This window comes from Lepidochelys kempii, chromosome 3 (assembly GCF_965140285.1).
Source record: "Lepidochelys kempii isolate rLepKem1 chromosome 3, rLepKem1.hap1, whole genome shotgun sequence".
Lineage (NCBI taxonomy): Eukaryota > Metazoa > Chordata > Testudines > Cheloniidae > Lepidochelys > Lepidochelys kempii.
In genome coordinates this window covers 166,111,002-166,138,099 of record NC_136382.1, presented here as the reverse complement: position 1 = coordinate 166,138,099, position 27,098 = coordinate 166,111,002, and the positions used below count along the sequence as shown (strand labels likewise).

The window sequence follows — 27,098 nt, the reverse complement described above, 5'->3', positions numbered from 1 at the left end:
AATAGCACGTACTCGGGAATCATTGTAGAACAAAGCACTGCAGTGTATGTTTGCTGGCATTCGAGCAACATCCGTTCTTTATCTCTCTGTGTTATCCTCAGGAGAGTGATATCATTCATGATCACCTGGTTGAAATAGGGTGCTTTTCTTAAGGGGACATTCAGAGGTGCCCGTTCCTGCTGGGCTGTTTGCCTATGGCTGAACAGAAATGTTCCCCGCTGTTAGCCAAGGGGAGGGGAGAGGGGCTAGCCACGTGGGGGGAGGCAAAATGCGACCTTGGAACGAAAGCACATGTGCTGTGCATGTAATGTTAACAGCAAGGTTTACCGTGAAAGAGTGTAGCCATTGTTCTATAAAATGTGTCTTTTTAAATACCACTGTCTCTTTTTTTTTTCTCCATCAGCTGCATGTGTTTCAAGGATCACAGGATCTTTTCCTTCCCAGAGGCTAGTGAAGATTAGAAGGTGAAAAAAATGCACTCGTGATGAAATGTTCTCTGAGCTCATGCTGTCCTCCCACACGGACAGAGCACAGAAGAATGCGTGGAGACAGACAATGTCAGAGTGCAGGAAAGCACAAAATGATCGGGAGGAGAGGTGGCGGGCTGAAGAGAGGGCTGAAGCTGAAAGGTGGCGGCAGCGTGATGAGAGGAGGCAGGATTCAATGCTGAGGCTGCTGGAGGATCAAACCAATATGTTCCAGCGTACGGTTGAGCTGCAGGAAAGGCAGCTGGAGCACAGACAGCCACTACAGCCCCTGTGTAACCAACCGCCCTCCTCACCAAGTTCCATAGCCTCCTCACCCAGACGCCCAAGAACGCGGTGGGGGGGCCTCCGGCCACCCAGCCACTCCACTCCAGAGGATTGCCCAAGCAACAGAAGGCTGGCATTCAATAAGTTTTAAAGTTTTAAACTTTTAAAGTGCTGTGTGGCCTTGTCCTTCCCTCCTCCACCACCCCTCCTGGGCTACCTTGGTAGTTATCCCCCTATTTGTGTGATAAATGAATAAAGAATGCATGAATGTGAAGCAACAATGACTTTATTGCCTCTGCAAGTGGTGATCGAAGGGCGGAGGGGAGGGTGGTTAGCTTACAGGGAAGTAGAGTGAAACAAGGGGCGGGGAGTTTCATCAAGGAGAAACAAAGAGAACTTTCACACCGTAGCCTGGCCAGTCATGAAACTGGTTTTCAAAGCTTCTCTGATGTGCACCGCGCCCTCCTGTGCTCTTCTAACCGTACTGGTGTCTGGCTGTGCAAAACCAGCAGCCAGGAGATTTGCCTCAACCTCCCACCCCGCCATAAACGTCTCCCCCTTACTCTCACAGATATTGTGGCGCGCACAGCAAGCAGTAATAACAGTGGGATATTGGTTTCGCTGAGGCTAACCGAGTCAGTAAACTGCATCAGCGCGCTTTTAAACGTCCAAATACACATTCTACCACCATTCTGCACTTGCTCAGCCTGTAGTTGAACAGCTCCTGACTACTGTCCAGGGTGCCTGCGTATGGCTTCATGAGCCATGGCATTAAGGGGTAAGCTGGGTCCCCAAGGATAACTATAGGCATTTCAACATCCCCAACGGTTATTTTCTGGTCTGGGAATAAAGTCCCTTCCTGCAGCTTTTGAAACAGACCAGAGTTCCTGAAAATGTGAGCGTCATGTACCTTTCCTGGCCATCCCACGTTGATGTTGGTGAAACGTCCCTTGTGATCCACCAGTGCTTGCAGCACTATTGAAAAGTACCCCTTGCGGTTTATGTACTCACTGGCTTGGTGATCTGGTGCCAAGATAGGGATATGGGTTCCGTCTATGGTCCCACCACAGTTAGGGAATCCCATTGCAGCAAAGCCATCCACTATGACCTGCACATTTCCCAGGGTCACTACCCTTGATATCAGCAGATCTTTGATTGCGTTGGCTACTTGCATCACAGCAGCCCCCACAGTAGATTTGCCCACTCCAAATTGATTCCCGACTGACCGGTATCTGTCTGGTGTTGCAAGCTTCCACAGGGCTATTGCCACTCGCTTCTCAACTGTGAGGGCTGTTCTCATCTTGGTATTCTTGTGACTCAGGGCAGGGGAAAGCAAGTCACAAAGTTCCATGAAAGTGCCCTTACGCATGCGTAAGTGTAGCAATCACTGGGAATCGTCCCAGACCTGCAACACTATGCGGTCCCACCAGAGTGTTCTTGTTTCCTGAGTCCAGAATTGGCGTTCCACCGCATGAACCTGTCCCATTAGCACCATGATGCCCACATTGCCAGGGCCCGTGCTTTGAGAGAAGTCTGTGTTCATGTCCTCATCACTCACGTCACCGCGCTGACATCGCCTACTCGCCTGGTATCGCTTTGCCAGGATCTGGTGCTGTATATACTGCTAGATAATGCGCGTGGTATTTAATGTGCTCCTAATTGCCAAAGTGATCTGAGAGGGCTCCATGCTTGCCGTGGTATGGCGTCTGCACAGAAAAAAGGCACGGAACGATTGTCTGCCGTTGCCCTGATGGAGGGAGGGGTGACTGACGACATGGCTTACAGGGTTGGCTTACAGGGAATTAAAATCAACAAAGGGGGTGGCTTTGTGAGAAACTGAATGGCCCCCTCAAGGATAGAACTCAAAACCTCATGGATAGAACTCAAAACTGGGTTTAGCAGGCCGTTGATTTCACAGAGGGAGGGAGGGAGGAGAAAATGAATAGAAAACAAATCTGGTCTATTTCTTGTTTTGAGCCACTTCATCTATCTTTATACATCTTGCTGGCAGCAGACTGTGCAGTACAACCACTAGCCATCATCATCTCCTGGGTGCTTGGCAGAAGACGGTGCAGTATGACGACTAGCCATCATCTTCTGCTAGCTGGAGGTTAAAAGACAGTGCACTGCTGGTAGGACTCAATCGCCACGAGACAAAACAAGGGAAATGACCTGGCTGAGTCACTCCCATGTTTGCCCAGGCGCCCGGTTAAAAGAGCACCCAGGACTACGTCGATGACAGCTACCAGTCACACTGCACTGTCTGCTGCCAAAAGGCAATAAACTGCTGCTGTGTAGCAATGCAGTACCATGTCTGCCAGCACCCAGGAGACATACGGTGACGGTTAGCTGAGCGGGCTCCATGCTTGCCATGGTATGGCGTCTGCACAGGTAACTCAAGAAAAAAGGCACAAAACAACTGTCTGCCCTTGCTTTCACGGAGGGAGGGAGGGAATGGGGGCCTGACGATATGTACCCAGAACCACCCGCGACAATGTTTTAGCCCCATCAGGCACTGGGATTTCTACCCAGAATTCAAATGGGCGGCGGAGACTGCGGGAACTGTGGGATAGCCACCCACAGTGCAACGCTCTGGAAGTCAACGGTTGCCTTGGTACTGTGGACACACTCCGCCGACTACATGCACTTAGAGCATTTGTGTGGGGACACACACAATCAACTGTATAAAAACGCTTTCTACAAAACCGACTTCTATAAATTCGACCTAATTTCGTAGTGTAGACATACCCTAAGACGACCCCACACTATAATTCACACAGGAATTAAAAGATACAATTACATCCTTCCCCAAACAATTCCAAGAAAAACTGCAACTTCTTCCCTCCACGAACTCACCCCAGGGACTTTCTACATGCTTCCCAAGATACACAAACAAGGGAACACAGGCAGACACATTATATCTGGCCACAGCACTCTTACTGAAGGAATATCAGGACTCAGAAAAACCATCCTCAAGCCACTCCACACAAAAGGGCCAGTTTCCTTCAAGACACATTGGACTTCCTCCAGAAACTCTGCAATATTACCAACCTCACTCAGAACACCATGCTTGCCACCATTGATGTCACTTCTCTATACACCATCATCCTTCACCATGATACCATCACTACCTGATTCAAATACCTGCAAGATAATGTACAATGCTCAGAAATCCACCCTAAACACATCACCAAACTCATCCATTTCATTCTCACCCTCACCAACTTTACATTCAACAATAAACACTTTGCCCAAACCATTAGATAAGCCCAGGGTACTAGTCCTCCCCAATGTGCCAACCTCTTCAAGGGCCACTGCAAGGAAGAAGTTCTGGAAAAAATACACAATGTACTTGAGAGACACTGATATTTTCATCCTCTGGACAACCTAAACTCCCACATAGATTTCTACCACAACTTCAACAACCACTACCCATCCATCCAACTTTCTCTAGAACACTCCCATTCCAGCATCAACTTCCTGGACATCACAATCAGCTTAAACAATGGAACCCTACAAACAACTATATACAAGAAACCCATGAATCATCACACTTACCTTTACAGATCCAACAACACACAGCCAGAAATCTGCCAAGTGTTCAGATATCACAGAATTTGCTCCATAGCAAAAGTTCGGGATATACACCTAAACACACTTAAAACCACCTACACTAAACAAGGACATTCTACCAGAGAAGTATATTGCATTATGGAAAGGGCCACCCAAATATCCTGGAAGAACCTGTTTCAATACAGAAAGGCCCCCACTGACTGCACACCCCAATAGTCACCAATCACCCCACACTGGAACCCCTATGAGATATCATCAAATTACATTCCATATTTGATGGGGACTACATCCTAAAAGGAAATCTTTCCCGAACCCCCTCTTCTGGCCTTCAAACAACCTTCCAACCCCGTCAAGCTAATCATCAAAAGCAAGCTCACAGCAGACCAGGACACACCAACTCAAAGCGACACTAAACCCTGACAGTATTTCCCAGTATTTCCCCTGGCAGTATTTCCCCCACAACACACTTTTCAAGATCCATGAGTGCCATACATACTGATCACAACATTTGGTATATCTCATCCAGTGCATCAGATGCCCCAATAACCACTATGTGCGTGAAACAATCACTACACTCTTGAATGAACTCACTGAGAAAAATAATAAAATAAAAACACTACATCACCCATGGGTGAAAATTTCTCACAGAGTGATCACTCCATATGTGATCTTTCAGTCCTTGTCCCCAGAGAAAACCTGCACAACACCTTCAAAAGGGAAGCCTGGGAACTTATGTTCATAACTCTGCTGGACACCAAAAACCATAGACTTGCCAGAGATACTGGTTTTATGGATCATTACAACAATTTGTAGCACACTCCACTTCCTGCTAACCTTTAGTTTCCCACTTCTCCTACAGCATATATGAACCCCTTATGCTTAACTATTTGTCCCAACTTGTATTTAGCTTAGGCACTCTGGTTACTTTCCCACAGCTGAAGAAGAGCGCTCTGAAGCTCGAAAGCTTGTCCACCAACAAAATGTTGTTCCAGTAAAATATATTACCTCACTACACTGTCTCAATCAAAAATAATTCTCCCATACCCTCCTAGTGACAAGCACTTTGCCCTCCAAATCAGCTGACTAGTCCTCTGGGTATTGCAAAAGGAACGACCCCACATAACCTGCTGTCTATGGTTGACAGAACCCTTTTATGTCCCCTCCTTGTAATCTGACAATATTTGGTTGTGGCGGTCAATAATATTATAGGATTTACTTACACCCAACACATTGTTAGTCATCCCTGGCCTGAAGTATAACGCCAGTGGGTGATGCAGATGCTGAAGTTATTCTCTTGGGCCAGTTGTTGAGAACAACTCAATGGCTGTATCCTTGCCTCCAGAACAAAGATGTAACACTGTACCACACTGTAGCTCCTGACTGTTTTTCTAGCCACCACATAGTATGTAGTGATGCATGAGCATTAAAGGAGAGTGTGTATTGTGGAGGAGAATTAAAGTAGCCCATGCTAAAGCAATATTTGGGCTGGCTAAGTCATTGACCCCGAAGAGTAAGAGCCATTTCCATACACTGGCATCAGAGTCAGTGGGTTGAGGTAAGCACCTACAGTTGGATGGACAAGATTCAAAAGCTGGCAATCAGGAAAAATATCTTTAAGATTCTAAAATTGACCCATTCTAGTGTATTTATTATTCTGAAAAAATTCTAATGTGGTATTCTGAAAACACTCTACTTTAACAGACATTGATAAATACTTGAATCATAGAATCATAGAATATCAGGGTTGGAAGGGACCTCAGGAGGTCATCTAGTCCAACCCCCTGCTCAAAGCAGGACCAATCCCCAATTTTTGCCCCGATCCCTAAATGGCCCCCTCAAGGATTGAACTACAACCCTGGGTTTAGCAGGCCGGTGCTCAAACCACTGAGCTATCCCTCCCCCATTTTGGCTCTTTATATAGTGCCAAAATGTGTTAGATGCTTCTCGCAGGCCTCTGCTAGGAAAGCCTTTAATCAGGTCCTGCCACCCCAGCCCCAATCAGGGGGAAAGGATTGGGGCTGGGTAAATAGTCAGTGCTTGCCTGGAAACTGCCAGCACCTGCCAGCCTCATTAGCAGGAGCTAAAAGACTGGGAGGAAGTGGAAGAAGCAGGAGGGGGCAGAGACCAGGAGGAAAAGGTCAGGCTCAGAGGGAGCCTATTAGTCTGTTGCTGGACAGGCGGGTGTGAGGCCAAGCCATGTAAATAGCCTGTACATTAGTGGGAAACTGGTGGTGGGGAAAGGACACAACATAAAGAGCACAGATGTTGCACCAGCTAGGAGCGACCCTGAGTCCCTAAGGAGAGGGGCCAAAGGGCCGAAGCCTATAGGGCATGGTATGCACCCCATTACAGTGCTCTACAAACAAGATCCCTGTCACAAGAACATTGACACCTAAATAGCTAAAGGAGGGGGGAATCACACAACATGACACAAGTTACTGTGCAATGATATTTAGCATGTGTTCTTGAAATGGAGTGAACTGTCCCTGTAAGGGCCAGAGGCCTGGATGTGGGCAGCCCCATCCAACAAACCCCACATTAGCTCAGTACGGAGGTGGGGATTCCCTTATAAAGAGCATCGGGAAGGAGACAACCACAGTGAAGCTAGATTGAGACTCCAGGGTCTGATGGGAATGAGTTGGCTCCAGCAGGGAAACTCAAGTCTTTGGGGGAAAAGGCTTCAGGTGGGAGACCCCAAGCAGGAAAGACTGGGAATATGAACTTCATGAGGATTTGAGAACTTTTATTTTGAATCTTTAACTTAATAAATCCAGCGCTGAGGGGGGCTTTGCTGAATGAGAGAAGAACTTGTGTGTAGAGTTCTTAAGAGGGGGCTGAGCTGAAGAGGGAAACTGAGACAGGGCTGTGCCAAGTGACCTCATGCTACGAGAGGATACTAGGGAGGCAAATGGCCCATTCACTGTCCTGTTAGTACCACTTTTTTTCTATTCCTACTTTTGTTAACATTTCAAAGAGGTTCGCAGCCTTTATGGAAGAAATGTGTTAGAGGAGTGGAGGCACAGTCCAGGAGAGGATTTCAGACAATAAGGAGCTTTATTTATGGAAAAAGGCAAGGAGATAAAAGTGAAAGAAGGATATGAAGAGCTCATAAGATAATGTGATTGTGGTTTTAAATGGTAAAAAAGGGTTTCCTTATATCAATTGCCTCTCTGAGATGGTACATACAAAAATAATGTGGTGTGTGGTCTACAAAGACTGTTGGTTTAACTGGAGACACAACTCCATCAAAAATATGCCCTAGTCCATGACTTGGGCTCTTAGTTGCTACAATAATACAAATAATGCATCATCATAATACTAAACCCAAACAAAGAGACAACATAAATTAACCTGCAAGAAACTTTCCTCTGTCTCTCTTGACTATCATGTTTTAAATCTCAAGGGCCTGATTTTCATCTCACATCAGTTTTACACCAGTGAAAACTCTATTGACTTCAGTGGTGTTATTTCTATCTTGGTTCTGACCCAAAGCCCGTTGAAGCTAATGAGATCCTTTCCATCAGGTATTTGCACAGGAGAGTGGAGAACCAGGCTCTGACTATGTAACATTTTTAACTCTATTGAGAAAAATAAAATAAGTGAGATTTGTAAGAGTAGCAATTGTTAAGGTAGTAATGACATGCTTGTTGTGAGTCAACGATGCATAAGCACCCAGATAGTAAATAAGGGGACTGTGTGGCAAAACCTGTCCTGAGGTTCCCTTGTATTACAGAGCAGCTGCACAAAAGAAGGGTTGATGCCCAGGGTAACCTTTAGTGGTCAAATGGTCCTAGATGAGGAGCTTTGGGCTAGGGGCTTTCACAGGTAAAACACAGAGGCTGAGGCAGGAATAGGGGGTAGCGTGTTTATGAAAGTCCAGGTGGCGTCTGAAACAGAGGCCCAAGAGAGCTGCTTCTTGGTGAAGGGCAATGGTGATTTAGCAGGAGTTTCTACAACAGGGAGTTACCCATGTGCAGTTGGTGAGTACCTCCATTTAAGGAAACAGTTCTTTTGTACATAAACAAACAACACTAAGAAAATATTCCATTTAATTGATTTCTACTTCAAATGAGAAACTGACCCACAAGGCCCTGAAATCTGCTACTACTTGGCAAAGGGACACCATGCTATTTGAACGGTACTCCAAAGGCAACCCAAATCCCAGATTTACTAACTAATCATTCTTCTACATATAAATATCTTATTTTATGTGAATAGTGCTGGATTGACAGCTCAGCTGAACAGGCATGGGAAAGGAACTACCCTGAAGATGGTTGTTCCACTTTAAGAGCAGAGGCAGTAACACTTGCACTGGTTCTGCCATATTGTGCCTGCTCTACTGAAAGCGTACTTAAATGTCCAAAGCTGGCCATCAGGCATCTTTCAAGGACATGTTAGTTACAAGAAGTTCAACACAGTCAGTAAGATCTTCAATACTGAGATGAAACCAGATTTCAAGTTCCAGATTGGTATGTCACATCACATACTTGTCATACTTAGAACATAGTTGTATATGTTCTACTGGAGTCCTCTGAATGTACTATATTGTGTTTGGGTTTTCAAGTCTACTGACATCCATTGAGTTAATGTGCGGGGAAACTTAGCAAGCTGGCCAAGAACAAGTGTAACCAACTGACCCTTAACTATGACTTTATCTATCAGCCTGATGGCTACAGTCATCATGATAGATTTCAAATACCTTTGGAGGACAGCAATTTCCTATAATGGGTTGCCATGTGATCTTGAATAATGTACTGAGTTGACAGCTTGCAGAAAGATCCAGGAGAAAAAGCTGAAAGAGTAAAATTTTATTTCAGTCAAGAGGCTAAGAAATGGCTCTCTCAGGCATTAATAGCTTTAACTTTTTTTAAAAAAAGATTTGCCCCATTCCGCTTGTAATAAAAACAACATTTTTTAAAATTTTTCTGGATACTTAAATTGTGGTTTGCAATACATGTATGAGAACTGTCTGTGTATTATTAAATCACCAATACTTTATGTATTATTCTTTACCATTATATATCTCTGGAGAAAATTAGTTTGTTATTTAATCTTCTCTTTAATGATAAACTTCTGCCATTTGAAAGATTTAAAGCTGGAGACTGTGCGAGGGAATTGGAAAGAAATGCGCTTGCACGTCTCTAACTGCTTCACCAATACTGGGCTAAATGATATCCACAGTTACACTTTGAAAACCCCATTGTTGTGAGTGTGGTTGAATGGATGTAAATTATGGAAGAACTGGGCCCACTGAATTAAACTGGGATGCACAGTGGAAATCTATTCCCCTGTAAATTGAAGACAGCACTCTTTCGAGTCTCTAAACTACAGGGCTTCCAGAATATTCAGTTTAAACTGTTCTGGTGGTCCAGAAAATGAGGCCACCTTACCTAAATCCTCCATTACTTTAATTGATTTCTCATCCACTTCAGAAATGATTCAGCATTTCCCTCATGATTTTCAAAACTTTATACTGACTTACTCTCCACCTTACCTATTTAACCTCATATCTACCTAATCCACCACGTGCACAGTCCTATTCTATCAACATGGTCTTTTCTGTGCCTTCTCCACTACTGTCCACAGTCACTCTTTCATCTATGCAGCTTCACTTTCTCTCTGCCTATGAGTTTGAGTCCATTCCCCTCTTCAGAACTCACCTTGAAATCAGAAAAGGGCCTGACGCAAAACCCATGATTAACTGAACATTCCTGAATTTGGGGAAGTTCAGAATCCAAACCTAGATCTAGATCTAGATCTAGGCTTTGGTCTTATAAGTACATGGCAAACTGTGATGTAAATGTACTCCACGCTAAATGTTTGCGTAGACCTTGCTGCCATGCACTAAAAGTTCCATAAGGTGCTTTGAAATGGGAGTAGGTTAAAGTGAACTACGAAACTTTTAGTGCCCAGCAGCAGGGTCCACACAGACACTTGGGGCAGGGCAGGCTACTGCAGGGTAGAGTTACACCCCAGCTTGCTATGAACTAAGTGTTTGTGTAGACAAGCCCTTAAATTTCCACAGCTAGCCCTTATATCTCAAATGGGTCAAATCAAAACCTCTAATGCAAATACCCCTAAACTCTGGGGAAGCATAGAATCTAAATCCGAATATGAATTTTGCAGCTTGGTTCTATTTATGCTTAAATACTTCATCTTAGCCCACAATGAAGTGAAAAATACACAAGCAGTTTGTTAGTCTTAAATGTTTGTTGAAGGCTGAGTCCAAATTCAGGGCTTGATTCCCCCATATACTTACCACTAGGCACAGGCCCATTGAAATCAGTGAGACTATGAGTGGGAGCAATGTCTGGTAATGTTTGCAGGACTAGGTCCCTTAACATTTTCCTCCAGAATTAGGCAGAATCTTCCCCTTGTCTAACAAAAGTTGCCTTTGAGCTACAGAGGGTTTGTTACCTAATGGTAAAAGAGATGGAGAGAAGAGGACAGTAAATTCTTCTCTCTTATGTAGCACTAATAGTCAAGCTGTTGTGAATCCCAGTTGTATGAGGTCTTGATCCTGAACCCAGAACTACACAGTGGCCCCCTTCACCCATGTGGACTCTGTACAGGTATGGGGTCTGCAACTCTGTGCAGGCATGGGGTCTGCCAGCAGGACTGAGGATAGACATGTGATTGATTTATGTATTTCAGCAGGGGAGGTAGAAAATGGTATCTAGAGGCTTAAATGAATGGCTTTCCATCAGTTTTTTTTTTTTAATATGAGAGCACTCTCCGTTCTATTTTAACCCCTTTCTGAACAATGTACAGTAATTTTCCAGTCCAGGATTCTTTCTCCAAGCATGACACAGGCTTTGTGGATAGACAGTCTTTGGCAGACAACAGTAACAAATTTTAAACAGAATACTGGAGGCTAGAATGGGAACTTGACTTGGACCTTTACATCAACAGGTGCAGAAAAATTCTTAATTAGGGTAATTAGCTCAACCTATTCAGATTCAGCTTTGTAGCTGAGTAAAGTAAATGATTGACTGCTTTATCCTCCATGTCCCCAAGGTATAGTTGTAGTTAATCATTTAGTATCAAACTTTTAATTTAAGTTGGAAAAAGAGTACAGGGTTGGGAGTCTAGGACTAACCCTGGCTCTATTGCTGACTTGCTATGTAGCCTTCTCTGCTGCTCACAGTCCCTCATCTATAAAACAGGGATGATCCTACTGACAAATATATGCATTAAGGCTTAATTAATGTTGGTATAGCACTTTGAGCACATCAACAACTATACAAGAAAGAGCAGAAAGAAGGATCTGAGCATTGATGCTTTATATCCTCATTTTGTTTCATCTTGTTTTTGTTGTTTAATATCCTGTCACTGCAATTCATTGTGCAAAGGCATTAGCACAGAGCCCAGCTGTCTTCAGTGGAGTACCCAGACACAGTGGCATATCTGAATACTATCAGTTGCAGGAACAGGGCCTTAGTCTGGCTCTTGAACCCTAGGTCTGATACTATGCACAAAACATGTAAGCACAAGTCAAGGTTCTAGCCAGATGGCATTTTATAACTATGGAGAAGACAGGCACATACCGTACAGCCCATAGACATGAACATAAGATTGCTATAAAACTCTTTAGAACTTAGTAGTGCAAAACAAGGGTTTGATTGTGATATCTTTATTCACACTGTATAGTACGTTACACCACACGTATGTTCAGTCCCACTGAAGTCAAGGGGACTACTTGTGATCTAAGATACTATTGAATGAGAGCAAAGACAGCACAATGGGACCCCATATTTGAGGCAGATGAACGTAAAGCTAGACTGTGAGCCACTTATTCACACCGGGTGGTGAGTAGTTGTACATATGAACAGTCCAATTTCAGTCGATCACTCACGGAAGTAAATACTTACTAATATAAGTAAAAGGCTCACTATCAGGCCCATAATATTTCATAGTTTTGGGAGTTATCTGCAAAATCTCAGAAGCACAATTTTTCGTAAGTTTTGCTAACTGTACGAATTTATTCTACACAGGCTTATCCTGCATTGGCAAATGTTTTACAGTAATCAAAACAAAGTATTTGTAGACATCTGTCCATAGCCTTAGTTACGTAAACTGGCATAGCTCCATTAACTTCAATCAACAGCGGTATACTGACTTACACCCTTGTCACTAAAGATGCAGTTTTCTTTCTGGGAAACACCAAAATCCATTGCTGACCTGCAGTGACAGGCTGGTTTTAATACACGCAGAAAAAACAATGGAGTGTGACAGAAGAACAGTGTAATAATAAAACCATTAGATGGGGAAAATTGGCTGGAAAATCCATTTGCATGAGTAACATCCTTCCCAAAATGAATTACGGCCCTGAACTCGAGAAGCTAAAGACTATACTACTTTCATTTCTTGTCTTTCATAAAATAGGACTCTTTCTTGGATCAGAAAAATTACTATAATTTTGCAGTAAAACAAACTGTGGGCACTCTGCTCTTACATAAGAAATAATAAAAAGTGTTTATGGGTTCAATTCCCTGAACTTCCTGTGTGGCCTTGGGCAAGTTATTTAGCCTCTCTGTGCCTCAGTTCCCCACCTGTAAAATGGACATAGTAATACTTCCGTACCTCAGAGGGGTTTTGTGAGGGTAAATACATTAAAGATGGTGAGGTGCTCAGACACCATACTAATGGGGGTCACATGTACAGGGTAACCGCACTGTAATGACAGTATAATTCCAGTACCCTTATTATAAAGTATGATAAAAAAAAAGTTGACTTGCTAGTGTCTTTTGTAAACAGCAGAAAAGTAGAATTCTAGCAGAGAAGCTAAGGGTAGTGGCAAAGTGTTTTCAGTTAAAAGCACAGTGAAGAACAAAGTCACCTCTTACATGCTTTTCAAATCATTTTGGTTTATCAGCCACATGGAAGAGACGTGTTTTATCCCAGTCATTGTGAATCAAACTTTTGTATTGCTACTTCCAGATTTATGATGGAGAATATATCTTCAGACATGAGATTTTCTTCAGACATGATGTGCAGAAGAAATCTACCACAGTTCAATCTATGAAGGCTGGGTAAATTAGTCATTGTGCAATAAGATATGTTAAACTACAGTAAATTACTTAAGAGACATCTCAAAATGAGAGAGCAAAAGAATCAGTGTTGCGACATTTATCACTGTTTTTAACAGCTCATTCCTGGTTCTACGTTTCCTAGATAGTTTTCCCCAATATATAATAATAAGATGCATCCTTTTTAGATAAGAAACATTCTGTACTTGCATCCAAAGAAAATCGTATCCAGCATCACAGTTGGATTTAACAGAGGCAGGAGGCTTTCTAGATTTCCTTTAGCTAAATCTACATTGCTAGGGAGAAAATTCTGAATCTCAAGTTTTTAAAAGAGATTGGACTAAGCCATGTTTAAAATAATTCATATGCAAACTTCATACAGATAATGGAAGTTAATTCAGAAATTGGACCTCTATTCAAACATGGGTCTGAAAATTCCTTTTGCCTTTACAGTAAGCAATAAGACTACAGGCAGTGGTGAGCTGGAGCCAGTTTGCACCGGTTCCCAGGAACTGGTTGCTAAATTTTGAAGCAGTTTTACAACCAGATGCTAAAAATTGTTAGGAAAACAAATGTTATAAAATTATCTTAAAACGAATAATCTTAATCTTATAAAATGGTGTAGAAAATAATAGGGTAGGGGTCGGCAACCTGCGGCATGCCTGCCAAGGGCGGCACACAAGCCCATTTTTACTGGCACGCTGCTGCCAGCCGGGGTCCTCTGGCCCCACTCAGCCCGCTGCCTGCCTGGGTGAACGGAACTGAGCGGGACCCACGGCTGGAATCCCGGCTGGCAGGAGCCGGCAGACGGAACTCCAGAGCGGTGGCGGGTGAGCTGCTGCCGGTCTGGGGTTCTGTCTGCCACCCCGCTCAACCCGCTGACTGTCTGGGGTTCTGGCTGCTGGCCCCTTGCCAGCTGGGGTCCCAGCCATTGGCCCCTCTCAGCCTGCTGCCTGCCTGGGTGAACGGAACTGAGAGGGGCCGGCAGCTGGGATGCCGGCTGGCAGGGGCCGGCGGCCGGAACCCCAGACCAGCGGCAGGTGAGCCACTGCCAGTCTGAGGTTCTGTCCACCACCCCGCTCAGCCCGCCACCGGACTGGAGTTCTGGCCGCTGGCCCCTTGCCAGCTGGGGTCCCAGCCATTGGTCCCTCTCAGCCCACTGCCTGGCTGGGACCCCAGCTGGCAAGGGGTCAGCGGCCAGAACTCCAGTCCAGCGGTGGGCTGAGTGGGGTGGCGGACAAAGTCTGGGGTTCTGGCCGCCGGCTCCTGCCAGCCGGAGTCCCAGCCACCAGCTCCGCTCAGTTCCGTTCATCCAGGCTGGAACCCCAGAGCGGCGGCGGGTGAGCCACTGCCGGTCTAGGGTTCTGTCCACCACCCCGGTCAGAACCCCAGCCAGGCAGCGGGCTGAGTGGGGCCAAGGGCTGGGACCCCAGCTGGCAAGGGGCCAGTGGCCAGAACTCCAGTCCAGCAGCAGGCTGAGCGGGGTGGCAGACAGAACCTGGGGTTCCTTGCCAGCTGGGGTCCCGGCTGCTGGCCCCTTGCTGCCCTGCTCAGCCCGCCGCCAGACTGGGGTCCTGGCCGCCGGCCCCTTGCCAGACAGGGGCCCAGCCATTGGCCTCGCTTAGCCCACTGTCATCCTGGGGTTCCATGGGGGGCTCAGGTAAATGTAAAATTTATAACTGGCACGGGAAACCTTAAATTAATGAAGACTTGTAATACAGTATACAAAATAAACTTCAAATGTAAAGGAACACAGAATTCTAGCAGTTAAAGAGCCGTTTCTACAACAGATAGTTCAAGATTTATGTTGCTATGCGCGTGCGCATGTAATGTCGTTGCAGGCTGAGACTCGGTCGCATCCAAGTTCGTCCTGACGCAAGACAAACGTCTCGTTTATTATTTTATTAACAGGGGTTGCACTTGCCTCATTCGTGCACTTGCTCAACTGTTTTCTATACAATTCAACACGTCCAGTGAGTCACAGTCGGTCTGTTTGTTTCTAGTAAATTGCGTGTGATATTTCGGTGTGTAATACTAACTGGACTGTTATTCGAAGATTAAAGTTTTCTATTCAATATTATTTACCCTTCATAATGAAACGCCAGAAAAGCATTAGTGACTGGTTTTCCACTAAAATGACAAAATCATTAGTCAGTAGTTCTAGTAGTGAAAATATTTAAATATTGCAAACGCCAATGACAATAATTTTGGTGATGAAAATATTTTAATGTTGAATCATCTGAAAATGTGTCCGCAATGGAAGAGGATTTACATGATTGTGAAAATGTAGTACCCGACTGTTGGACTGCCGAGCAGGCACAATATTTTTTAAAGAAATATAATGGCTTGATAATTGAAGGCAAAAAAACTTGGCTGTTCCCACTGTGCAAATATGTCACATTTGGGGGTCCTTGGAGGAAAATCTTTACACATTTCTTCGGAATGGCAGAAGTGTACTATTAAAGCATCTGGAACTGATAAAAAAGTTCAGCAAGCTTCATTAAGAAAAAAAAAATGAAGGAACATTTCAAATCAAGCTCTCATGTGAGAGTTATAAATATTTTAAATGAATCTAAAAAAGAACCTCTCACTACAGTGATTGATAAAGTTACTGAAAAAAATATTGCAATAACCAGCAAAATTTTTAACATAGTTTACAGCTTAGTAAAAAGAAACCGACCAATGTCAGACATGGAGGATGAAGTAGAGCTACAAATTAAGAATGAAACTGATTTAGGGAACAGCCTAAATTCTCAATTTTCAGCCATCAGAATCGTAGAGTATATTGCTGAGTTAATAAGAAAACAAATTTTTAGTAAAATCACTGAAAACAATTCAAAGAGTTGTATTATTATTATTGATGAAGCTTCTACAATTTCAAGTAAAACTGTGCTTGTAATTCTTATAAAATGTGAATTACAAGATTCTTCACCAACAATTTTTCTCAATTTAGTGGAATTAGAATCAACAAAAGCAGAAAATATTTACAATACTTTGAGAAATACAGAATATTTAAGGAAAAATTTAATAGGATTTTGTTCTGATAGCATGAGCACCATGCTTGGACATAAATCTGGAGTTGCTACAAGACTCATTCAAGATTTTCCAAACATAACAATTTGGCATTGTTTGAATCATTGGCTAAAACTGGCTTTAGATGATACTATAAATGATATTAATGAAATAAGCCATTTCAAGATTTTTTGGACAAGATTTATGCAATTTTTCATCAGTCAAATAAAAGTCAGTTTGAACTTAAACAAGTTTCTGAAGAACTATATATTGAAATAATCAAAACAGGCCGTGTTTTTGGTCCACGATGGGCTTCTTGTAGCCTTAGAGCTGTCAAAGAGGTCTGGAGAGCTTATCCAGCTCTTTATTTTTATTTTTCCAAAAATAAGAAATTTTCAGGCATGGAAAAAAGATCGAAAAACAAAGAATTTTTAAAAGACTTGGCATTAATGATTGACATTTTGGATGAACTTGCATTATTATCAAATGCACTGCAAGCGAGACAATTGAGTTTAACAAAGGCAGATAAGCTAATCAAATGAACGATTGATTTTTTCATACAATTAAAAGATAGTTTTGGTATACATGAAAATAAAATTAATGAAATGATAGAAAGTGGTGCTTTTAAATGCATAGAGTTTGAATATAATGTAAGGTTTAAATCACTGCCACGAGACAAAGTAATAGAGTGTATTATTGAAAAAATGAAGGCAAGATTATTAAACGAAAATCACATTAAATATAAAGAAGATAATTTAGGTCATTTTAGTAATACACTTAAAATAGTTGAATTATTCAATGTTATGAATCCCACTTCATGGAATATTGAAGAAGTCAGGTTACCCTGGAAATCAGGAGAAGAAAAAGTGCATGAATTAAACAAATTCATAAAATTTGTAGTCAATTTAAATGATTTTCGTGACTATGTAGAGAATAACATTCAACCAAAACATCTTCCTGATCTGGAAACAATAAGGAAAGCAAAGCAAATTATTAACACAATTGTAATTAGTTCTGCAGAAGCAGAAAGAGCTTTTTCGTTGATGAATATTATTTGTAGTGATAAAAGGGTGAATTTAACAATTACACATATCTCAAGCTTTATGACCATCAATTTGTTGGGAAAACCACTAAGTTCCTGGAACCCAATACCATATGTTAAAGCATGGATGAGAAGTCATCAATCTGCATTAGATACCAGAGTTCGTGAATCCAACACCAAAGATTATGGAGAAGATCAAGAAGCCATTTGGAAATTACTACCTAATTAGTAATAAATAATGTACTTAAATATTCTTTAAAATATTGCTTGTTGCATTGTATACTTCAACATGAATATATTACACTTTTTATTTTTAATAACCTAAGTAGTTCACACGTAATATTTTAAAATACAAGAACAGACATTTCATTCTTAAATATTATTATCGTTTGCTTACTCATACATCTCTTCTTTATATTTTCTTCTTTTCAAATGTATTTTAAATTCATTTAAGAAAGCAATACTTTGTTTCTATTGTAATAAACATGTTAAAATGTTTTTTATTGTTAAGTATGACTCCCAAATGACTCAATGCATTGCCACTTCTTATGGAAAAAGGTACAAAAAATACATACTGTGGCACATCCCTTAAATCAGAACTTTTTATAGGGAACCGCTTGTTGAGATTTTGGCAGCTCATCACTGACTACAGGTGCTTAAAGTTACACACATTTAAAGAAAAGGAGTACTTGTGGCAAATTTATTTGTTAGTCTCTAAGGTGCCACAAGTACTCCTTTTCTTTTTGCAGATAACAAAACATGGCTAACATGGCTGCTACTCTGACACATGTTTAAGTGTTTTGCCGGATCCTACGTGCAAATCTCAATGTAGGCTTAATAAGGGGCTAGCTACTACAGACACCTCTAATATCTTTTAACTCATTTCTTTTTTCAACTTAATAAAATGTTTTACGATTTAAAACATAATAAAAAATCCCCAGTAAAATTAGCTGATTTGTCACCATGCAGAAACTGAACTACTTCCCCTTTCCTCAACCTAACTCCCAATGTGTTGCCCGAGGAGACACTTCCCCTGCTTCAAGGGCCACAGTGAAAGCTGTTGCTTCTATTTAAAAAAGAATTAATGTCAAAGCTTATTTGCCAAGAATGAGAAACATTATAGTACCTGTGGCATATAATGAGCTGTGTTTTCTCTTGTTAAACTAGATAAGCCACCAACAACTCTCCCAAGGGAGAGACTAAGAGGAAATAATTGAAAAGTCACTTTTGCGTCTTTAGAACAATTATGTCATTTTACAAGTAGTTTCCAGCTCAATTTAGTCTAAGGAAAACATCCTCTGGTGTAGCTGGAACACATCTATCAAATAATACCACAAACATTAGCTTCAAGCCCTGAAGAAGAGCTCTGTGTGGCTCAAAAGTTTGTCTCTCTCACCCACAGAAGTCAGTCCAATAAAAGATATTACCTCACCTACCTTGTCCGAGCTTCAAGATACACAGTTAGGTGAGTTAACACCTTCCTTTTTAGCATGGCTTTTTGAAGAGCTCTAGTAGGGTTCTTTGAAGTGAGAGCAGTGCAGTTTTTGATTGACTAGGCCAGTGATTGGAAGCAGCTCAGTGAGAGGGAATGAGTCACCCATTCTAGCTGTGTGTGCGGCCCACACTTTAAAAAGCACACAGGCTCTCAGTGGCTGGTAAGATGAAGGCAGCTGAGAGACTAAGAAAGTTTGCCAGTGGAGGAAGGCAGGAAGGTAGGTATTCTACAAGGAAGAAGCCACAATGGGAAAAAAATGGCATACCGCCAACCTCACTGCCTGCTCTTCCTCTGCCTGCAATTGTGGACCTCCCATCAGACAGGCTTCCACTCAGGCCCTAGTTTTGACTCGCTGGGAATGCGGCCTGCATGTCGCTGACGGCAAAAGTTAGGCGGGGGAAACCATCTGGTGTGAGAGGTGTCTGTTAGTGGAGTCCCTCAGGAAGTAGGTAAAAGCCGCAGGAGGAGGCAGCTTCTCTATGTTGCATCCAGGAGTACAAGGAATTCATCGACAGGACGCACATGAAAACATCTGAGACAGGATGTTAGATGACTATAGATGACTACAGAAGCACCAGAGGGGGAAGGAGAACCAGCTGCTCTATAAGGAGGAGATTGGCTGCTGGCCACCTTGGCCAATGGACAGTGCTCCACTTCCCTCACCTCCAAGGTTCCTTGTCCACGGAGGTCAAGAACTGATATGCTGTACTGGCAACAGAAGGTGAGGAGCAGACCCCAATGGCTGAGGAGGAGCCATCTGCCTCCAAAGCTGGGAGGCTCACAGCCACTGCACTCAAGAGGAGGAGGTGTAGGCTGGTGGTGGCTGGGGACTCCTTTCTGGGGTGGGGGAGGCATCCATCTCCCAACCGGACATGATGACCCAGGAGGTGTGCTGCATGCCTGGAGCTTATGTTTGAGACGTCACAAAGCAATTCATCCTTCCCTATGACCGCTACTCCATGCTGCTCATCTACATGGACACTAATGATACTACCCAGTATGCCCCGCGCAGAGCAGCTGTGACTGCAGGGCTCTGAGAGCAAGGGTGAAGGGGTCTTGGGGGCAGGTTGTGTTTTCATCCATCCTCCCGGCTGAGGGTAAGGGCCCAGGCAGGGACATGTGTATACTGGAGATGAACACTTGGCTGCCCAGATGGTGTTGATGGGAGGGCTTTGGATTCTTCAACCATGGGATGCTGTTGTGGGAAGAAGGTCTGCTGGGAAGAGAGGGGGGTCCACTTGACCAAGAAGGGGGAAGAACAGCTTTGCACACTAACTCGCCTACCTAATGAAGAGGGCTTTAAACTAGGCTCAATGAGGGCAGGTTACAAAAGCCCATAGGTAAGCATAAAAAGGCAACCTTATGAGAAGGCTAGATGTTGTTGGGGACGTGGAAAATTATAATAGCGTCTTACAAGCAACAAAAGGGAAACCAGTGGGGGAATCTGCTCCACATCTTAGGTATCTATTCAGGAATGTAAGGACTATGGGGAATGAACTGGAAGTATTAGTCCATAACCTAAATTAGAACTTAATTGGAATCACAGAGGCTTGATGGGATAAATCTGGAATTATAATCAGTATTGAGGGATATAGGTTGCTCATGAAGGACAGGCAGGGAGGACCTGTTGCATTATATATCAACAATATATACATTTGTTCTAAGGTCCAGAAGGAGATAAGAGGCAGACCAGTTAAGTCTCTGTGTAAAGATAAAAGGGATAGAAAAATAGGGGTGACATCATGGTAGCGGTCTTCTATAGATCACCAAATCAGGAAGAGGATGAGGCATTTCTAGAACAAATAATAAAAATATCCAAAACACAAGTCTTGATAGTAATCAGGGGCTTTAACTACCCAAACATCTTCTAGGAAAGTAATATGTCAAAACACAAAATTTACAATAAGTTCCCGGAATATACTGGGGACAACTTTTTATTTCAGAAAGTGAAGGAAGTAACCAGTGGAACAACAATTTTAGGATTGATTATGTCCAACAGGGAGGAACTGGTAGGAAATCCGCAGGTGTAAGGCAAGTTCGGTGAAATTATAGATGTCATGATTCTCAGGAAAGAAAGGCAAGAGAGCAGCAGAATAAACAAAATGGACTTCAAAAAAAGCAGACTTTAACAAACTTGGGAACTGGTAGAAAAGATCATATGGGAAGAAAATCTAAGGGAAAAAGGAGTTGAAGAGTACTGGCAGTTTCTCAAGGAGACAATACTAAAGGCACAACTGCAAACTATTCTGATGCAAAGGAAAGATAGGAAGACTAATAAGAGGCCAATATGGCTCCATCAGGAGCTCTTTAATGACCTGAAAATCAAAAAGGAATCCTACAAAAAGTAGAAACATGGATGAATTGCTAAGGAGGAGCACAAAAGTATAGGTAGGGACAAAATGAGAAGGGCTAAGGCACAAAATGAGTTACAACTAAAAAGAGAGCTAATTGATGTCATCAAGAAGGCTGAGGTATTTAATACCTATTTTGCTTCACTAAAAAAGTTAATGGTAACCAGATACTCAACACAATTAATAGTAACAATAAGGGGGAAGAAGCGCATGCTGAAAGAGGGAAGGAACAAGTAAAAGAATATTTAGATAAGTTAGATGTGTTTTACGTCAGCATGGCCTGATGAAATTTATCCTCGAATATAATTAAGGAAGTAGCTGAAGCAACCTCAGAACCATTACCTTTTGGAAGATAGATGAAGACCCAGAGAGCTAGAGAAGGGCAAATTTAGTACCTGTCTTTAAAAAGGGGAACAAAGAGGATTTGGGGAATTACAGACCAGTCAGCCTAACTTTGATACCTGGAAAGATAATGGAACAAATAATTAAACAATTAGTTTGTAAGCACTTATACTTATAATAGGATTATAAGGATTAGCCATCATGGAATTTTCCAGAGCAAATCATGCCAAGTCAAACGAATTTCCTTCTTTGACAGGGTTACTGGCCTAGTGGAAGCATTAGATATGATATATCTTGATTTTTAGTAAGGTTTTTGACACAGTTCCACATGACATTCTTATAAGCAAACTATGGAAATGCAGTCTAGACAAATTTACTATTAGGTGGGTGCACAAGTGGTTGAAAGACCATACTTTCAAAGAATAGTTACCAATGGTTCACTGTTACTGGAAAGATGTATTTAGTGGGGTCCCACAGGGGTCAGTCCTGGGTCCAGTACTATTCAAAATTTTCATTAATGACTTGAATTGTAGAGTGGAAAGTATGCTTATAAAATTTGTTGATGACACCAAGGTAGGAGGGGATGCAAGCACTTTGGAGGATTGGATTAGAATTCAAAATGACCTTGACAAATTAAAGAATTGGTCTTAATTCCACCAGATGAAATTCAATAAAGTGCAAAGTACTAACTTTAGGAAGGAAAACTCAAATGCATAACTACAAAATGGGAAAAAACTGGCTAGGAGGTAGTACTGTTGAAAAGGATTTGGGGGTTACAGTCGTTCATAAACTGAATGAGTCAACAATAGGATGCAGTTGCAAAAAAGGCTAATATCATTCTGGGGTGTATTAACAGAAGTGTTGTACGTTAGACACTGGAGGTAATTGTCCTGCTCTACATGGTACTAGTGAGGCCTCAACTGGAGTACTGTGTCCAGTTCTGGGCACTACACTTTAGGACAGATGTGGACAAATTGGAGAGTCTAAAGGAGAGTACACAACAAAAAATGATAAAAAGTTTAGAAAACTTGACCCATGAGGAAAGGTTAAAAACCAGCACGAGTATGTTTAGGCTTAAGAAAAGAAGAATGAGGGGGGATCTCATAACAGTCTTCAAATATGTTAAGGGTTGTTATAAAGACAATTGTGATCAATTGTTCTCCATATTCACTGAAGTTATGACAAGAAGTAGTGGGCTTAAACTGTTGCAAGGGAAATTTAGGTTAGATATTCGGAAAAACTCTCTAACTCTAGTTAAGCTCTGGAATTGGCTTTCAAGGGAAGGTGCAGAATCCCCATCATTGCAGGATTTTAAGAACACGGACTAACACCTGTTAAGGGATCATATAGGTTTACATGGTCCTACCTCAGTGCATGGAGCTGGACTTGATGACTTCTCAAAGTCTCTTCGTTTGTATGATTCTAGATTTCATAATCCTCCTTGTGACAGAAGGGAAAAAAAGCGAAGTCCCCTTGGAAATACTCTCAATACTGGCTCCTTGGGATGAGAGATTTGCGTAAGGAAGGACTGAGGGCATTATTTTTTTTTATTGCTGTTGTTTAGACTGTGGTAGCACGCACCATGTGCCAGATGCAATCCACACACACACACACACAGAGTCCCTCCCCAGAAGTGTGTGCATAAATTTATGCAAGATGGGAGAAGGGGCTATGGTTAGGGGCTATGTGTGGAGATCACTGCCTATCATCCTACATTGTCTCATAGTGTCTTACGCTCCCCCATCTATCTGTACTCACCTGTTGTCTCTTGTCGTATACTTATATCATAAGCTCTTGGGGGCAGAGTCCGTCACTTTGGTCTGTGTTTTGTACAGCGCTTAGCAAAATAAGGTCCTGGTCCATCACTAGGGCTCCTAGGTGCTACTAGGTGTACATATAACAATAATAATAATGACCTATCAGCAGAGAGGCCACAGTGATGGCTAGGATACACATTGGTACATCCTCTTATTTTGGGTTTTTGATTTAATTGTTAATTATCCCCAGCTACCCTCTTATAGAGCGATTATTTCTGTTGCGATTTTCAGGGATAACCCTGCAAGAGGAGCTCTGGCAGGCACTGGGCCTGAGACAGCTCCCCACCATAGTGCAGCCTGATTGTCCAGGTATGAAAAAGCAATGTCCCTGCTGCAGTCCCCTTCAGGGAATGCAGCATACGTTCTCCTGTGCAGGTGGCCAACTTTGGTAGCTGGTGTGGGGGAACCTGTTGTGGGGGAATGGCCTGCTCTCTGCCCCCTGTGTTCTTTTTGGAGGAGGCTAGCACCTTACGGGCACTACCAGGCAGCAGTCCCTGTACTAAGAGGGTACATGGCTCTGACTGTGTCTGGCTCCTGAACAGGAGGCACTAAGACTGGTGGAGGTTTCTTGCCTGCCTTCATGAAAGGACTGCAGGACTAAACCCATACTGAGCTTGTGGGTAAGGTGCGGCAGGGGTTGGGGGATGTTGGATGTCCTGTAGGATGTTGCCCCCCATAAGGCTTTATGGAAATATGCTTATGAATGTATATATGACATAACTGGAATATGTTTTATGCTACATATGCCATGTAACATATCTCTGTAAAGGTTATGATCTACCGAATCTATTCATCCTATTTGTATGCATGTATCATTTTTGTATTCAAAGTTATGAATATTGGTTGTGTACTGGTTTGATTTTAAGTAGCCTTTGTAAGGCATTTGGCCCAGCTTCTTTAGAAGGGAATTTGCAAGTTAAGTGCCCAATCAAGAAACACTTAACAGACAATGGATCTTGGAAGGCTCCAATCCCCATAAGAAGTCTACTTGAGAACGTTCAAGGTAGCATGTGAACCATGGCCGCTACCTGTAAGTTCTGAGTCATGCATGGACATGTGACTTGCCCATGTGACTCCAAAACTCCATCTTGTAGCTGGGCTTCTACACAGGGGGAGGGAGGGGTGTCCACCCACAAGAGAAAGTCTATTTAAACTCCTGGGAGATCCCTCCATTTGGTCTTCAGCTGGCTCAAGAGAGAGCCTCTCCACCCCCAAAGGATACCTGAAAGAAACTGGAACAAAGGAGAGTAACCACAGGGGGTGTGAGTGATTGCTGGACCCAGACTCAAAGGAGACTAGTCTGTAAAAGGAAACTTACTGGAACACCTCTGAGGGTGAGGTTTTAATCTGTATTCAGTCTTCTTACTGTAGTAGGCATAGGCTTGCGTGTTTTATTTTATTTTGATTGGTAATTCACTTTGTTCTGTCTGTTACTACTTGGAACCACTTAAATCCTACTTTTTGTATTTAATAAAATGACTTTTTACTTATCAATTAACCCAGAGTATGTATTAATACCAGGGGGGGGGAGGGGGTAGGATGACAGCTCTGCATATCTCTCTATCAGTGCTTTAGAGGGCGAACAATTTCTGAGTTTACCCTGCATAAGCTTTATGCAGGGTAAAACAGATTCATTCGGGGTTTGGAACCCATTGGGAGTTGGGCATCTGAGTGTTAGAGACAGGAACACTTCTTAAGCTGCTTTCAGTTAAGCTTGCAGTTGTGGGATATGGTTCAGACCTAGGTCTGTGTTTGTGGCCGGCATGCGTGTCTGGCACAACCAGGCAGGGTTCTGGAGTCCCAAGCTGGCAGGGAAAGCAGGGGCAGAAGTAGTCTTGGCACATCAGTTGGCAACCCCAAGGGGATTTCTGTGATCCAACCCGTCACAGGGGGAATGCACTTAAAAGGGAAATTTCAGTTACAGAGCAAATTTTCAATTTGTTCCTCTAAAGTTGCTCCAGGCAAAGATCCTGAGCTGGATTGCTTGCAAAATCTTACTTGCTCAATATAATCATTAGCGGGGGCAGTCAATCATGGTATAGACAACTGTCTGTTTTATTTCTTTAACCACTAAACTTTTTCTATTAAATAATGCCATTTCCACAAAATGAATGTAAGTCCCACAAATATTTATATTATCACCTGAAAGATAGAGCTTGCAGTATTCATTCAAGTATTCATTTTAGTACTTACGGCTACTTTTGATACTCATGGGTCCTCTGAAAGGACCCCATCATGGAGTACTTGGGGACCATGGCTAACTGGGATCCTAGAAAAGAAGGAAAAATACTGGTTAGCTGTTTATTAAAACAGGAAATATTCAGCTGTCCCAGAGCCAAGAGATGACGAGGGAGGAATGTTGCCTAGTGGTCAGAGTGCTCACGTATTACCTAGGCAGGGAGCAGAGGACCAGGACTCCTGGGTTCTTATCCCAGCGCACTCATTGTGAGCCACAAGCTGCTATAACTTAAAATCCAGGAACCCCACCTACTCCACTGAAGTTGTAAAGAGTGTGAGTCAGACGAGGAGTTGCTCCTGTGTGACTTTGAGTAGGTCACTGAACATCTTTGAGCCTGTTTTCCACTGTAAAATGGGTTCAATAATATTTACATCTCTCTCAGAGAGGCCTAATCTATAAGTGTTTGTGAACATCAAGAGCTCTGTAACAATGGATAGCATTATTATACTAATAATCTACCATCTTAGAGCCTGATCCAAACCCCACTGGAATCAGTGGAAGTCTTTCCACTGACTTCAGTTGGTTTCGGAACAGGCCTTTAATGAGGAAGAGTGCTCCTTCCAATTACAAACACAGCACATAATTTATTCAGCCCCTCCTCTTACATGTAGCTAGGTGGAATGAAGTTTGCTCATGCAGATTTCAGTATGAGAGTCATGGTGGAGGGGTACCCCATGAAAGCTCTTTTGTGGGGACTCTGCACAGTTCCAGCTGTTGAGATTTGGAGGAGCAGGACAGCCAGATTCACCACAGATTCACCCCTTCTCCCAGCTCCCAGAAGAAGCTGGCACAAGTGCAAGCAGCCTTCAACGATATATATTGTTTATCCCTCCCCACTGTGCCATCCCCATACAGGTGTTCCAGGATAGCCTTGGTTTGGGGAACTCCTGGCCATCATGGTTCCTACATGAACAAGGCTGTCCTGCAGAGGTAAAAAACTAGGATGGGGGAGAGGAGAATCTGGTCCTCTGTTAATAGTACAGGGAGACATGCCCTACTCCTGTTGCCTTTAAATAGGACTCAGGCATCTAACTGCCTCTTTGAAAAATCTCCCCAATATTTCCCCTCCTCCCCATTTTCATTACCCGTTAGCAAAGACTTTGGCAAAATCACCTCAGGAGAAAACTCCCTGTTACAGCAGCATCTTCCCGAGAATCTCCTCAATGCAAGAACAATGTACTATGTTGACATTTGCACAATGTCACATAATATACAATCATGTGAGGCATCCACTGTGGAGCACGTAAACCTTTGTGCTAACGAAAAGGCAAACCAGCATGCTGCTATGTAATATGACTCATGGCTAGCATGAGCAGTGAAAAGAACACAGCACGAATTACTTTTCTAAAGATATGGGGGGAAAAAATGGGCCTGCAGCACAGAAGTCAGACCTAAAACAAAACCCTGAAATGAGCCCTATGTAGCTTCAGAAGTGAGGGAGTAAGT

At 42.9% G+C, this 27,098-nt stretch overlaps 1 pseudogene; it reads left to right on the top strand.

Annotated features, from left to right (window-relative positions):
• Positions 1 to 15,610: 15,610 nt before the first annotated feature.
• LOC140908827 (E3 SUMO-protein ligase KIAA1586 pseudogene) lies at positions 15,611 to 17,637 on the top strand (annotated as a pseudogene).
• The last annotated feature ends 9,461 nt before the right edge of the window (positions 17,638 to 27,098 follow it).